The sequence below is a fragment of the Diceros bicornis genome, chromosome 1, assembly GCF_020826845.1.
Source record: "Diceros bicornis minor isolate mBicDic1 chromosome 1, mDicBic1.mat.cur, whole genome shotgun sequence".
Lineage (NCBI taxonomy): Eukaryota > Metazoa > Chordata > Mammalia > Perissodactyla > Rhinocerotidae > Diceros > Diceros bicornis.
Window position 1 is genome coordinate 3,134,936 of NC_080740.1, and position 15,063 is coordinate 3,149,998.

Consider the following 15,063-nt stretch of genomic DNA (forward strand, 5'->3'; position numbering starts at 1 on the left):
GTCTGATATCAGATGTGGCTGTTACATGTCTTTTTCTCTGTGGAGCAGGTGACAGATGCCAGTCCATCTACTCACCTCTGACTTACACCAAGGGAATTTGAAGTAGGATGTTTCTCATGGAAAAAAATGTGTTTTGAGAATTTCTCTGCCTATTCCAGCCCAGCAGAATTCCAGTTGACAACCTCTGGGCAGAGCTGCAAATCTACATTTTTATTTCCGTAGATGTTGTTTATCATGAGAAAGCTTTGGGGAGCTGGTTGGGGGATGATGGTTACAAGCAGCTCTTTTGTTCCAATCTTAAAAGAAAGTTAAAAATCGACTCTTTAATATAGCTCATTTCATCTAGAATCCAGCAGAAGTGTGAATTCTGATAGCCACGTCAGCCTGAAGATACAGGACACACAACTAGGGAGGACATCTCTCGGTTTCGTGAGGATGTCCCCCCCAGGGCTGGTTTCCTCCGGTTGGTGCCCTTTTGGAAGCTGGAGGCATGCCCTCTACCACATGTGCTCAATTCTGACGGGTAGCCTTTGTTGCCTGGCTGATGCTGGACTGCTCTTAATTGTCTCCCTGACCAAGCAAGAAGGAAAGTGTGCTGTTATTAAAACTGGTCCATCTTCACTGGGACAGCACCAGCAATGGAGGTGCAGAGAGCAGGCTCGTCAGTTCTCCACAGCACAAGAGCAGCGATTTCTCTTTATCCTCTGCTCAGACCCACTGACAACCTGGCTCTGAGTTAGAAGACGAGTGTACGCCAGGATCCCTCACTCTGGAGGATCTGAAGGGCTGATGCTGAGGTGAGGAAAATTAAGACGGCAGCCAGTGTTTTTCAGAAGTGAGTTGAAAAATCAATGAGAGGTCTTCCTTATTTGTGTCCCAACCATGCCCAGAACTTTCTTCCTTTTGGATTCCTTAAATGTTTTTTTTGGCTCACTTATGATGCATGAAGAAGTTTCTTTTCAATATGAGTGTGAAAAGCACTTCTCTTATTTGGACACTTTGAATGTGAATTCATTCTGCAGTTTTGACCCAGAAAAGCTGGTTCTGTTCTTGACTCCACCTGGCGAGTCATGGACCCTCTCTGGACCTTATTTTCTCACCTAAAATAAATAGACCATCTTTTGCAGAACTAGCTACACAATTTACAAGTCCCAGTGTAAAATAGAAATATAGGGCCTACAGTTCAAAAATTATTAAGAATTTCTAGAGGAAGCAGCAGAGCACTAAACTCAGTGTGGAGCCCTTCCATGGCGGGGCCCTGGGCAAGTGACCAGGTCACACACACCGGTTGAGAGCTGGCCTTGACCTCCTCTGTGCCTGGTCCAGCACCAAACGTCTCTACTATCAAGGCCTTTTTTCCAATTCCACTTGTATAATCCTCATGCAAAAATCAAACGAAAAAGCAAAAACAAAAAACTTGAGCTGCATTTTTTGCTTGAAGTCTATCTCACTTTTACTTTTCATGTTCCTTTGACCAAGAGTTGTACCTCAGCCCTTCCTGACTTCATTTTATTCTCCAAGATGGATTTTCTTCTTTCCTGTCTAAAACATCCAAATGACCTTTACTTTAGGCTTTTTCTAAATCACCATATGTTAGATAATTGTGCCCAGAGGAATTACTTCCAGAGTGGCCTAAACACAAAAGAAAAACACACAGCCAACTTTTTCTCTAGAGCAGTGCAAACATTTCCTTAAACCTAAGTGTCTCAAGAGGAAAATTGACAGAATAAACCTTTCACCCAGCGAGTCCACTCTGCATAGTGCTGGCACTGAATCCTCCTTCTCGCATTTTTACACCCCTGATTTATCTACTGTTTTGCCAATAAAAGCAGTCATGTTCTTTGATTTAAGTTTTTTTACAATGGAAAAGTGGCCAGAGAAAATGACTCAGTTGAGTGTTTTATTAACGGAAAGAACTGATTTCCCAGCAACAATTCAAGTTCTTTGCCTTTTCTCTATCATGTTACACCATGACATAGCACCTATCTGAGAAGCAGGAGATGGCAAGTTAAATGATAGCAAATCCATGGCTTTTCAGATATTAGGTTCACTAAATGCCAACCACAAAACATACGGAAATTTCAGCATCGAGAAGTAAAATCTATTCACGAAATTTAACAATTACAAAGCTACTACCAAAAAAGAGAGGATTCTCTTAACATGTCTTATAAGGAAATAAATTTGATTTCTTGCACGAGTTTTTCTGCTAGGTTCAAGTTACTGAAGTCTCAGTCAAGTAGATAAACACCCTGTACAAAATTTCACCATCACTTCAAATTGATGGAAAATCAGATTTATTCTTGAAGTTAACTTATAGAATTTTAAGAGGAGGAAGGGACTTCAAATCTATTCATGACTTTCAACCAAATCTCAAAATGAATTTATTTTCTGTTATGAAAGTTTGGAGTGTTCTCTTTATTATTAAAAACAAGTACATTTACTCTTTTTCTTTAATCTTACAAAAAATCAAAAGCTCATTTGTTTCAAATACTCAAGATCATGTATGTTCTGTTTTCAGGACAGTTTAGGGCAAAGACGTTATAAACACTGATAAACCACCGTCTAGTTAATGACAATTTCAAACATTTGAATACCAATATTCTTCAAAAGATGAGCAAACAAGTCTATAACACAATAAATGCCGATACTGAGAGCTCATCTACTCCTCTGCCTTATGGCAGGATTCTATCTACATCCCTGTCTTAGTTTCCCAGAGCTGCTGTAACAAAGTACCACCAGCTGGGTGGCTTCAAACAATAGAAATTTATTCTCCCACTGTTCCAGAGGCTAGCAATCTGAAATCAAGGTGTCAGCAGGGCCTTGCTCTCTGGAGGCTCTAGTGGGTGCTGGTGATCCTTGCCATTGCTTGGTTTGTAGATGCATCACTCCAATCTCTGCCTGCACTGTCGCAAGGCATTCTCCCTGTGTCTCTTCTCTTCATCTTACAAGGACAGCAGTTGCATTAATGCTCAGGCTGCTATAACAAAATGTGATAAACTGGGTGGCTTAAACAGCAGACATTTTTTCTCACAGTTCTGCCTCTGGACGTTAGAAGTCCAAGATCAAGGTGCTAGTCGATTTGGAAGGACATGAATCTTGGGGAGACACTATTCAACCTAGCACATCATCCTAAACAAATGATAATCTCCTTTGTGTTTAAATGAAATGAAACAAAAATGTCTTTACAATATGCTCCGGAGAAGAAAAGCTCAATGCATCCCCTAAGAATCCATTCCTTTCAGCCATCCACCCCATCAGTTCTCAAAGTATGATCTAAGGACCACTTGTCCCAATTCTGCTTATTAAAAATGCAGATTCTTAGGCTCACCCCAGATCCACCAACCCAGAACTGCTAAGTGCAGAGGCCAGGAAACTGCATTTTAAACAAGCTCCCAGGGGGTTTGTGCACCAAAATCTGAGAACCGCTGATCTGTAGTGTCACATTCCCCATGGTGCTTCTTAAACTCATTCCTTTGTTCCCTCTTTTCAGGTGAAGTTGATAACAGCTGGTCAACAAATTTTTAAATATTTAAACATCATTACAAAGGTACTCCTCAAGGGGAGTAAAAGAGTAGAGCTTTCAGACAGAGGTCAAACTAAAGAGACCATCAATTTAATATAATTGACTGCTATAGACGTAGCTTACTATATGTGAACCCCATGACAATCACAAACCAGAAACCTATAATAAATACACAAAAAACTAAGAGAAAGGAACTCAAACATAATACTAAAGAAAGCCATCAAACCACAAGGGAAGAGAGCAAGAGAAGAAAGGAACAGAGAAGAACTACTAAAACACGGAGAAAAAAAGTAAAAGAATGGCAGGAAGTACATATTTATCAATAGCTACTTTAAATGTCAATGGACTAAATGCTCCAATTAAAAGGCACAGGGTGGCTGATTGGATAAAAAAAACAAGACCCATATATATGCTGCATACAAGAGACACACTTCAGACCTAAAGACACTCACAAATTGAAAGTGAAGGGATGGAAAAAGATACTCCACGCAAATGGCAATGAAAAGAAAGCTGGCGTAGCAATACTCATATCAGACAAAATACACTTTAAAACAAAAACTGTAACAAGAGACAAAGAAGGGCACTATATAATGGTCAAGGGAACAATCCAACAAGAGGATATAACACTTGTAAATATCTATGCACCCAAGGTAGGAGCACCTAAATATATAAAGCAATTATTAACATAGAAAAAAGGAGAAATAGACAGTAACACAATAATAGTAGGGGACTTGAACACTCCACTTATACCAATGGATAGATCATCCAAACTGGAGATCAATAAGAAAACATTGGCCTTAAATGACAAACTAGAACAGATGGATTTAGTAGATATATACAGAACATCCCATCCAAAAACCAAAGAATACACATTCTTTTCAAATGCACATGGAACATTCTCCAGGATTGATCATATATTCGGTCACAAAACAAGTCTCCATAAATTTAAGATGATTGAAATAATACCAAGCATTTTTTCTGACCACAACGGTATGAAACTAGAAATCAACTATAGGAAGAAAATGAGAAAAGCCACAAATATGTGGAGATTAAATAAAACGCTACTGAACAACGACGGGGTTGACAAAGAAATCAAAAGAGAAATCAAAAAATACCTGGAGACAAATGAAAATGAAAATACGACATGGCAGAATTTATGGGATACAGCAAAAGCAGTTCTAAGAGGGAAGTTTATAGCAAATACAGGCCTATCTCAACAAACAAGAAAAATCTCAAATAAGCAATCTAACAATGCACCTAAAGGAACTGGCAAAAGAAGAACAAACAAAGCCAAAAATCAGTAGAAGGAGGGAAATAATAAAAATCAGAGCAGAAATAAATGAAATAAAGACCCCTCCTCCCAAAAAATAGAAAAAATGAATGAAACCAAGAGCTGGTTCTTTGAAAAGATAAACAAAATTAACAAACCTTTAGCTAAACTCACCAAGAAAAAAAGAGAGAAGGTTCAAATAAGTAAAATCAGAAATGCAAGAGGAGAAATTAAAACAGACACCACAGAAATACAAAAGATTATAAGAGAATATGATGAAAAGCTATATGCCAACAAATTGGATAATCTAGAAGAAATGGATACACTCTTAGAATCATACAACTTTCCAAAACTGAATCAAGAAGAAATAGAGAATTTGAATAGACCAATCACCAGTAAGGAGATCAAAACAGTAATCAAAAACCTCCCCCAAAATAAAAGTCCAGGACCAGACGGCTTCCCTGGTGAATTCTACCAAACATTCAAAGAAGACTTAATACCTATCGTCCTCAAACTCTTCCAAAAAATTGAGGAGGGGGGGAAGCTCCCTAACTCATTCTACGAAGCCAACATTACTCTGATACCAAAACCAGACAAGGACAACACAAAAAAAGAAAACTACAGGCCAATATCACTGATGAACATCAGTGCAAAAATCCTCAACAAAATACTAGCAAATCCCATACAACAATACATTAAAAAGATCATACACCATGATCAGGTGGGATTTACTCCAGGGATGCAGGGATGGTTCAACATCTGCAAATCAATCAACGTGATACACCACATTAATAAAATGAAGACTAAAAATCACATGATCATCTCAATAGACACAGAGAAAGCATTTGACAAGATACATCATCCATTTATGATAAAAACTCTGAATAAAACAGGTATAGAAGGAAAATACCTCAACATAATAAAGGCCATATATGACAAACCCACAGCTAATATCATCCTCAATGGTGAAAAACTGAAAGCTATCCCTCTAAGAACAGGAACCAGACAAGGATGCCCATTTTCACCACTCATATTTAACATGTATTGGAAGCCCAAGCCAGAGCAATCAGGCAAGAAAAAGAAATAAAAGTGATCCAAATTGGAAAGGAAGAAGTGAAACTGTCACTATTTGCATATGACATGATTTTATATATAAAAAACCCTAAAGAATCCACCAAAAAACTTTTAGAAATAATAAATGAACACGGTAAAGTTGCAGGATACAAAATCAACATACAAAAATCATTTGTGTTTATATACACTAACGACAAAGCAGCAGAAAGAGAAATTAAGAATACAATCCCATTTACAATTGCAACAAAAAGAATAAAATACCCAGGAATAAACTTAACCAAAGAGGTGAAAGACCTGTACACTGAAAACTATAGAACATTGCTGAAAGAAACTGAAAAAGACACAAAGAAATGGAAAGATATTCCATGCTCTGGGATTGGAAGAATTAACATAGTTAAGATGTCCGTGCTTCCTAAAGCAATCTATAGATTCGATGCAATCCCTATCAAAGTTCCAACAACATTTTTCACAGAAATAGAACAAAGAATCCTAAAATTTATATGGAACAAAAAAGACCTCAGATAGCCAAAGGAATCCTGAGAAAAAAGAACCAAGCTGGAGGTATCACACTCCCTGATTTCAAAATATACTACAAAGCTATAGTAACCAAAACAGCATGGTACTGGCACAAAAACAGACACACAGATCAATGGAATAGACTGAGAACCCAGAAGTAAACCCACACATCTATGGACAGCTAATTTTCAACAAAGGAGCCAAGAACATACAGTGGAGACAGCAAAGTCTCTTCAACAAATGGTGCTGGGAAAACTGGACAGCCACATGCAAAAAAATGAAAGTAGACCATTATCTTACACCATACACAAAAATTAACTCAAAATGGATTAAAGACTTGAATGTAAGACCTGAAACCATGAAACTTCCAGAAGAAAACATAGGAAGTACACTCTTCGACATCGGTCTTAGCAACATATTTTCAAGTACCATGTCTGACCGGGCAAGAGAAACAATAGAAAAAATAAACAAATGGGACTACATCAAACTGAAAAGCTTCTGCACAGCAAAGAAAACCATCAACAAAATGAAAAGACGACCTAACAATTGAGAGAAGATATTTTCAAACCATATATCTGATAAGGGGTTAATATCGAAAATATATAAAGAACACATACATCTCAACAACAAAAACACTAACAACCCAATTAAAAAATGGGCAAAAGACCTGAAGAGACATTTCTCCAAAGAAGATATACAGATGGCCAACAGGCACGTGAAAAGATGTTCAACATCATTAACTATCAGGGAAATGCAAATCAAAACTACAATGAGGTATCACCTCATGCCCGTCAGAATGGCTATAATTAACAACACAGGCAACAAGTGTCGGAAAAGATGTGGAGAGAAGGGAAGTCTCATACACTGCTGGTGGGAATACAAACCGGTGCAGCCACTATGGAAAACAGTATGGGGATTCCTCAAAAAATTAAGGATAGAACTACCATACGATCCAGCTATTCCACTGCTGGGTATTTATCCAAAGAACATGAAAACACCAATGCGTAAAGATACCTGCACCCCTGTGTTCATTGCAGCACTATTCACAATAGCCAAGACTTGGAAGCAACCTGAGTGCCCATCAAGGGATGAATGGATGAAGAAGATGTGGTATATATACACAATGGAATACTACTCAGCCATAAGAAACGATGAAATCCAGCCATTTGTGACAACATGGATGGACCTTGAGGGTGTTATGCTAAGCCAAGTAAGTCAGAGGGAGAAGGTCAAATACCATATGATCTCACTCATAAGTAGAAGATAAAAACAACAACAAACAAACACACAGAGACAGAAATTGGATTGGTGGTTACCAGAGGGGAAGGAGGCAGGGAGGAGGGCGAAAGGGATGGTTAGGCACATGTGTGTGGTGATGGGTTGTAATTAGTATTTCGGTGGTGAACATGATGTAATCTATGCAGAAATAGAAGTATAATGATGTACACCTGAAATTTATACAATGTTATAAACCAATGTTACCACAATAAAAAAATTAAAAACAAAGGTACTCCTCATTCCTTTTATCTCTCCAGCCAAAATAATATAAATTCAAATAATATTAATTCCTTAGTCCTGATAGGATGCGTTTTCTAATCATTAAATCATTTACAAACTCTAGTCAAATTCTTTTCGTCTTCAGAATCATAGACAATACCTTTGGATGTGCAACGGGATACCACGATTTCATATTTCAGATTAGAAACCTCTGATGCCTGGAGAAGTCACACTAAAGCCATCCTAATCAAGGTTATTTCCAGTCATGGAGAAAAGGCACATACTTAAGTACTAATAGCCTACTGGGTAGAGTCAGCCTCTAATTCCTTCTCCCTTCCTGTCAGCCCTTTGTGTTAACTTTCATCCACGAGAAACAAACCTATCAGCTTGTGTTCTGAGCCCTGGGGTGGGGAAACAGGAGGACATGAAGGTGATGAGACTGGGAAAAGGCGGGTCATGAGACAAAAGCAACTTGTCATCTGAACTGAAGCTTCTGCAAGGCTTGAGAACCAGTGGTTACTTTTTGAGCAACACAAAAATGACACTTGGTGAGGGCCAGACACAGCATTCTGATTCTGCTAGAGCCGGAAGGTTCGAAAAATCTCGTGTTGATCCCTACTACTTCCAGCCTTGAATTTTCCTCTTACTTGACATACAGCTCTGTGCTGATCCTTCACATACGCGTTCATCAAATATCAATGTCCCCCGAGCACTCACAGTCTGGCAAGGGAGGTAGACATGTAAAGCCAGAGTTACAACATGTACTGTGAGTAAGAGAATTTCCAAAAAAGGGAGAACTTTGATGAGTTAGAGGAGAGGAAGAAAATAGGAAGTGATATTCACATCCAAAACCACACTCACTGATGAGGGAGGCCAAACCACACAAGAACAGGCCTAGCAAGAAGAAGGATCGAGAAGGTGTGAAGAAAACTGTAAGACATCTGGACAGACTGGATAAAGAGATTGTTTGGTAGAACTTGAGTGGAAAGAAAAGACAAAGCCAAGTGGCGGGATTCTTTGAAGACCAGCCTTAATATTAGGTTGACCACATGAAACCACCACTTTAGTAAGTCAATGCAGTCCATTGTTGGGAACTTCATATGGTTCAACTGGAAGTATGGAGTTTCTGAAACAAGCAGGTGAAGAAACTGATGTTTGGGGAAGATTTATCTGGTAGTGTAAATGTGGGAACTTGGCTGTGCTAGAGGCTGGGAGACAGTTAGGCACTACTCTGGTAACCTGGGCATAAGACAGTCAGAACCCAGACTCGGCTGGCTGTGGACATGGAAAGGAAGAGTCAAATCTCATAGGCATTATGAAGGAAAAACCTCACCAAGACTTGATGCCTAATTGGATACGGGCAAAGAAGGGAAGAGAGGAATCAGCAACAGACGCAATATTTTGAGTCTAGGAGACTAGAAGCATAGCAGTGCCATTGACAATAGAAACGCACCTTGATTCATGCAATAAATGTTTTCCTGAAAATCTGTGTATAGCACAAAATTTTATAAATCAGGTCATGATTTAAATACACTAAGAAAACTTACTGCACATGTTAAATACTGGTTTGCTGCTTTGACAAAGATCAAATAACATTGACTTAAATAAAATAGGTTTGTTTGTCTCTGGTGTAAAAGTCTGCTCTGGCAGAAAGTACACAAGAGGAGGGCAGCCCTGCTGTAGACCCACATTCCTTCTATCTCATTGCTCTGTCTTCCCTTACGATGTTGCCCTCATCTGCATGACCAAAACCATCTCACCACCACCTGTCCTTGCGCCAGGTTGCAGGAAAAAGAAAGAGGATGTCAGAGATGAGCAACTTCTCTTTGAGGATATGATCCAGAAGTTGTACTCATCACTTCCACTCACATCCTACTGGCCAGATCTTGGTCACATGGCCATATCTAGCTACAAGGGAGCCTGGGAAATGTAGTTTCTAGGGGTGGCCATATGCCCAGCTAGGGGGTTTATACTAAAATGAAGAAAGGGACAGCAGATATTGTGAGACAATTAACAATCTCTGTCATAGTGTCAGCCAAATGGAAAAATCTTTTTTTTTTTTTTTTGGTGAGGAAGATTCACCCTGAGCTAAAATTCATTGCCAATCTTCCTTTTTTTTTCTTTTTTGCTGAGGAAGATTTGCCCTGAGCTAACATCCACTGCCAATTTTCCTCTCGTTTATGTGAGCTGCCGCCACAGCACGGCCACTGACAGATGAGTGGTGTAGGTCCACACCCAAGAACCAAACTGGGGCCGCCGAAGCAGAGCACGCCGAACTTAACCACTAGGCCACCAGGGCTGGCCCTGCATATCTTATTAAACATAATGTGAACCAAGAGATTTCTCCAGGTAACAGAAATCCCTGTCCACGTGGCTCCTCATTTCCATCTCTATCACCAAACATGAGACATTCCAGAGTTGCATCTTCTCCTGGAAGCATCACATTTTGATGCCAACTGCCATTGCCATGCCTGGCTCCCTGGAGGACCCAGTTCTTCATTTAAAATTGAGCCTGGGCACAAGCAAACCCATTTCTTTAGTTTCCCTTCATGCAGCTAAGACAGGCTGGCATTGAGAAATGACTTAGCTGAATATGATGAGAGAACCAAAAGAAAATATAAGCAACATAACCACAGCCAGGTTTTTAAGGTATGGAGAGATTCTGAGTCAACACTGACAACAGAGGAGGGACTAATGCAGTGTTGGCGACATCTTCCTTCCCAGCTCCTTGCTGATCTCAGCCAGGTGGCCTCAGACCATAGCTTGTCCCCTAACCTGCAGGAGCCTGGCCTTCTCTACCAGACTGGGCCTTCTAAAGACAAACCAAAAGACACCAGCCTCCTAGGTCAGGCCCTGGGAGTCCATGAAGCACTCACTATTGCAGAGGGTAGGGCCTAGTCTTCCTCGTCACCGCCTTGCCCGGCAGAGTACCTGGCACATGTTGGGACTCAATGTAATGTCTCTTGGGTGAAAATTCAAAACTCTTCCTCATACAAATGATCAGAGCAACCCAAAGTCTTTCCATGTAATTCCAGGTTCAGTTCTGAGGGCCATACTTTCCTCGAATTGTTGGGATTGAGATGATGGGCTTCACGACTTAGGTTATCTGCCCCACCCAGGTTTGGAGCTCTTTAGGGCCTTTCTCTCTGGAAAAGTCTCTGCTTTGCACACTGGATGACTCTACTTATGAGGGCTCTTCAACCACATGTATGTAAAGCAGGAGTCTTCACAGGTTCTGTGACAGGAGCCGACTCCCACTCCTGACCTGGGATCAGCAGACCGACTTCTTCATTTTGAAAGAAGGAAGCTGAGGCCCAGAGAAGGACTAGAACTTTCCCAGGCTCTCACGGCCATTCAGGGGCAGAGACGCATCTGGCAGCCAAGTCACTGAACACCCAGGTCTGTGCTTGTGTCACCTCACCACTCCTCGTTGCTGTGCTCCTCTGCTTGTCCCTCAGAGAAGCTGTGGAAGGCTCTCTCCCGGGGGAACACGGGCACTCCCCACTCTCCCCCTCCTGCCTTCAGAGGCTGACGGACCTCTTGTTCGTCCCCAGACGCTGTGCCACTCCTCTGTGTTTGTCCAGGACCCTTGCAGTTTAAGATGTGAAAACAGACATCGCCTGAGCCTGGGCTCACCGTGGAGGCCTCTGGGCACTGGAAGAAAGTAGAGGGGTTTTCTGTCAGGTCCCAGAGTGGGTCATAAATACCAGAAGGCACCTGTTAAAAGCAACACTGTCTTATTCGTGTGTGTGTGTGTGTGTGTGTGTGTGTATGCGTGTATGTGTGTTTGCTGTTTTTCTGTTTTATTTGCTTCCTTTCTCCACTGGTCCACATCCGCCTTCCTAAATAAATGTAGGCAGGTTCTCTGAATGCCTGATCCCTAAGTTTCAAACAGATAAACCAGAAAAGCCAGTAAGTCCATGCCTTGGGGTTCCCTTTACTGAGTCTGGGCCCTGCTGAACTGAAATTAATGCTTCCCTCAAGAGGACCAACTTCGTTTAAGAATAACTTTGTTAATACTTACTTTACCTGACTCTAAAAATAACATAACGTTTCTTGGACCAAAATTGGGGGGAGTGAGGGCAGTAGAATAAACAAGAAAATGGGCCGGCCCCGTGGCTTAGTGGTTAAGTGCTCGAGCTCCGCTGCTGGCGGCCCAGGTTCGGATCCCGGGCGTGCACCGAGGCACCGCTTCTCTGGCCATGCTGAGGCCGTGTCCCACATACAGCAACTAGAAGGATGTGCAGCTATGACATACAACTATCTACTGGGGCTTTGGGGGAAAAATAAAAAAAAATAAAATAAAATATTTTAAAAAAAGAAGAAAAATATAAAGAAGTTTCAAAAAATATAATCTCACCACCACTGTTAATGTTTTTGGGTATTTCTTTTCCATCTTTCTTTTTTTGAAGACACACATAGGAACTATCGTATAGTGTCAGGCAAGGTAATGGTTAAAAAAGAATCAAAGTCTCAGGTCACAAGAACAGGCAGAAAAAGAGGCTGCACATCCCGGGAACTGTCGACACATAGATAAAGGGAAGAAAGGAGAAAGCTTCATTTTTAAACTTGGAAACAGAAACCGCAGGTGGCATCCATGCTATCATGGTAACTGCCTCTTTTCAATGATATTAATTAATTTTTTGGTCAGGGTGAGAATAGCGTTTGCTGTGGCTCTGACTACAGTCAGTTTCTGTCCTTTTGCTGAAATGGAACGTACCCGTTTTATGAATCGTTGTGCTTGTGGGACAGGGCTGAGGCAGAGGCGACAGTGGTGACAGCCCGCACACAGGAAATCACATTCGAAGGGGAAGCTCTGGGCTGGCAGACCTGCGTTAACCTTTCATCCGTGTCATTGGGTTTAATATGGTAACTTTGTAGTAAAAGCTTCTTCTTTGAGCTCAGGGTTCATAAAAAGTGTTACTGGTCCTTGATGTTCCCAGTCAAGGATAGTAAGGAAAACAGAACTCTGAAAGCTCACATTGATTGAAGCAAAGACAGAGCTGGGGGCTCAGCCCGGGGCTCCAGCCCCTCCCCAGCCTGACAGAACTGAGGGGCTATTCAGAGCTGCTGGAGAACTTCCAAGCTGTGAGTGTAAATTTACTTGTATCATCTTTGCAGAGAGGAACTGCGTAGTCCCCAGTGCCTCCTGGTTGATTTGGATCGACTGTTTATTTGTTTAGTCCTGTAATGATATTATCCACAGGGCTAGAGCCACACAGGGAGGATGAGGAATTCCTGGAGGAGGGAGGCTGCATGTGTTTATTGCCCTGTCAGCCCTTCACAACAAAAGACAAAAGTTGCTGTAATTCGTGTGTTCCCACACCCGATCCCCATGGACGATATGGAGTGTAGGTGCTGATGAAGAAAAAAAAGGGATTACCAGAAATCAAGATGCCAGCGACCTTGTGAGAAGTGCCCTCACAGTGAGCCTCTGACTAAACCCCACAGGTCCAGAGCTGGAAGGAACTCTGAGACATTATCCATAACCAGAGGAAAAAAGACCCCCCAGCTCTTGACCGACTTAGGCCTTGTGCTGCCTCATAGCTTGAGCCTCCTTTTTTTTCTTTTCAAGCTCAGCGATTTCTGTTGCCTTCACAGGTTCCTCAGAGCCACACCTATCTGGGGGGACCAGGGTCTCCCTTCTCCTTGGCACATTGACTTACAGCTCACTTTCACTGCAGTTCTTAGCCGTGGGCGAATTGTCAGCGCCAATTCTAGTTCATCTGCGTAGCGTCAGACTGAAACTCCTAAAAAGTGCTGCCTGTTGGTTCCTGATTATTTTTCTGGAAGCTTACAACTCTGAAAGCTTTTTACTTCAGGAACGTGCCCTCCATCCAAGAAACACAGCACTTGAAAGAAAGAGCAAACTGAACCAACAGAGTCAGCGTGTCACTCAGCGGGCCGGCAAACGGTAATCTGCTGAGGGGCAGTCGTGCCCAGCCTTCTCTCGGACTGTGGGTCCACTGTGGCCCTGCCACGTGGATGCTGCCATCGCACGGTTTGATTGGTGCCACCGGAGAGTCTCACACAGTTCACTGATGCCAAGATGGCAAAGGACACTACAGCGAGGGCTAACTGGAAAACAGATGCAAGTGGGATGGATGGCCACCACAGGCCTTGAGAGACAACACTCAAAGACGTGCCCAAACCACCCCAGCAAAGTGATGCAAGACTCTAGATGCCAGGGAGGAGAGAGGGCACAGCGGACCACCTCAAACAGCCTGGGCTCATTTTGAGTAATGGGACAAGGCGTCCATGGACGGATCATGAGTAGCACCGTCCCAGAAAATAGCCACTTGTGGTTCCTGAACAATGGAGACATCTCATGATCAACAAGATGGAAAGGAATGTGACCTCCGTCTTCCTCGCAGCTGTGTTCACTATAGCTACCCCAACCAACTGCCACACACCGTCCAATCTCTACCTAGTGAAAGCTGACCTGTGTGTAAATAACTCTAACATGAATAATACCGTAAAGGAAGAAAATGCTTACCAAGTGACGCGGAGGTCCATTAACAATCCTCAGTGTCCCTGAATTGATGGAAGAGGCAGCGGCTGAGAGGCAGATGCTGCCGAGATCTGGATTTAATCAGGCTGTACCCACCATCTCTCAGTTTGCCTTTTCAGTTCCTCTAAGTGGGAAAGAAAACCTGCAAGAATCCCTTCAGTAACTGCTTACCGGGTGTGAATGGGGGGCGTGAATAAAGCTGCCCTGGAACAAAGCAAACAGGCATATTAAACAGAGGGACTGTTATAAAAGCAAAATATCCACGCGCGCGTATTTTTAACGACCAGGACAAGGGTGCCTGTGCAAACACAACCCGCCCCCGCTGCAGAGGGCCAGAAAGCCTGCAGTCATGGAGTTTGGGTCCCCTGCCACCCCGCTAAGGGCGCCTGGCCCTGCCAAAAATCATTTACAAATAAAGAGCTCTCAGAAATGTGCCCTACCTTGGGCCAAAGAGGAGAACCTCTTTTCCCATAAATATTTGGCCGGGAAGGGGGGAGGGGAGCCAAGAGTAACAAAGGGAGCCGCGGCCGGTCTGTTTGGACTGCCGGCCGGCGGCGCAGGGGCGCAGCTGACCACGGGCACAGAGAGGTTAATTTCCACATGGAGCTGCAGAAACCCTATCCGCGGGTTGCGAAGCGTGGGTCAGCCAAGGCATGTTAATCTGTTTAGCAT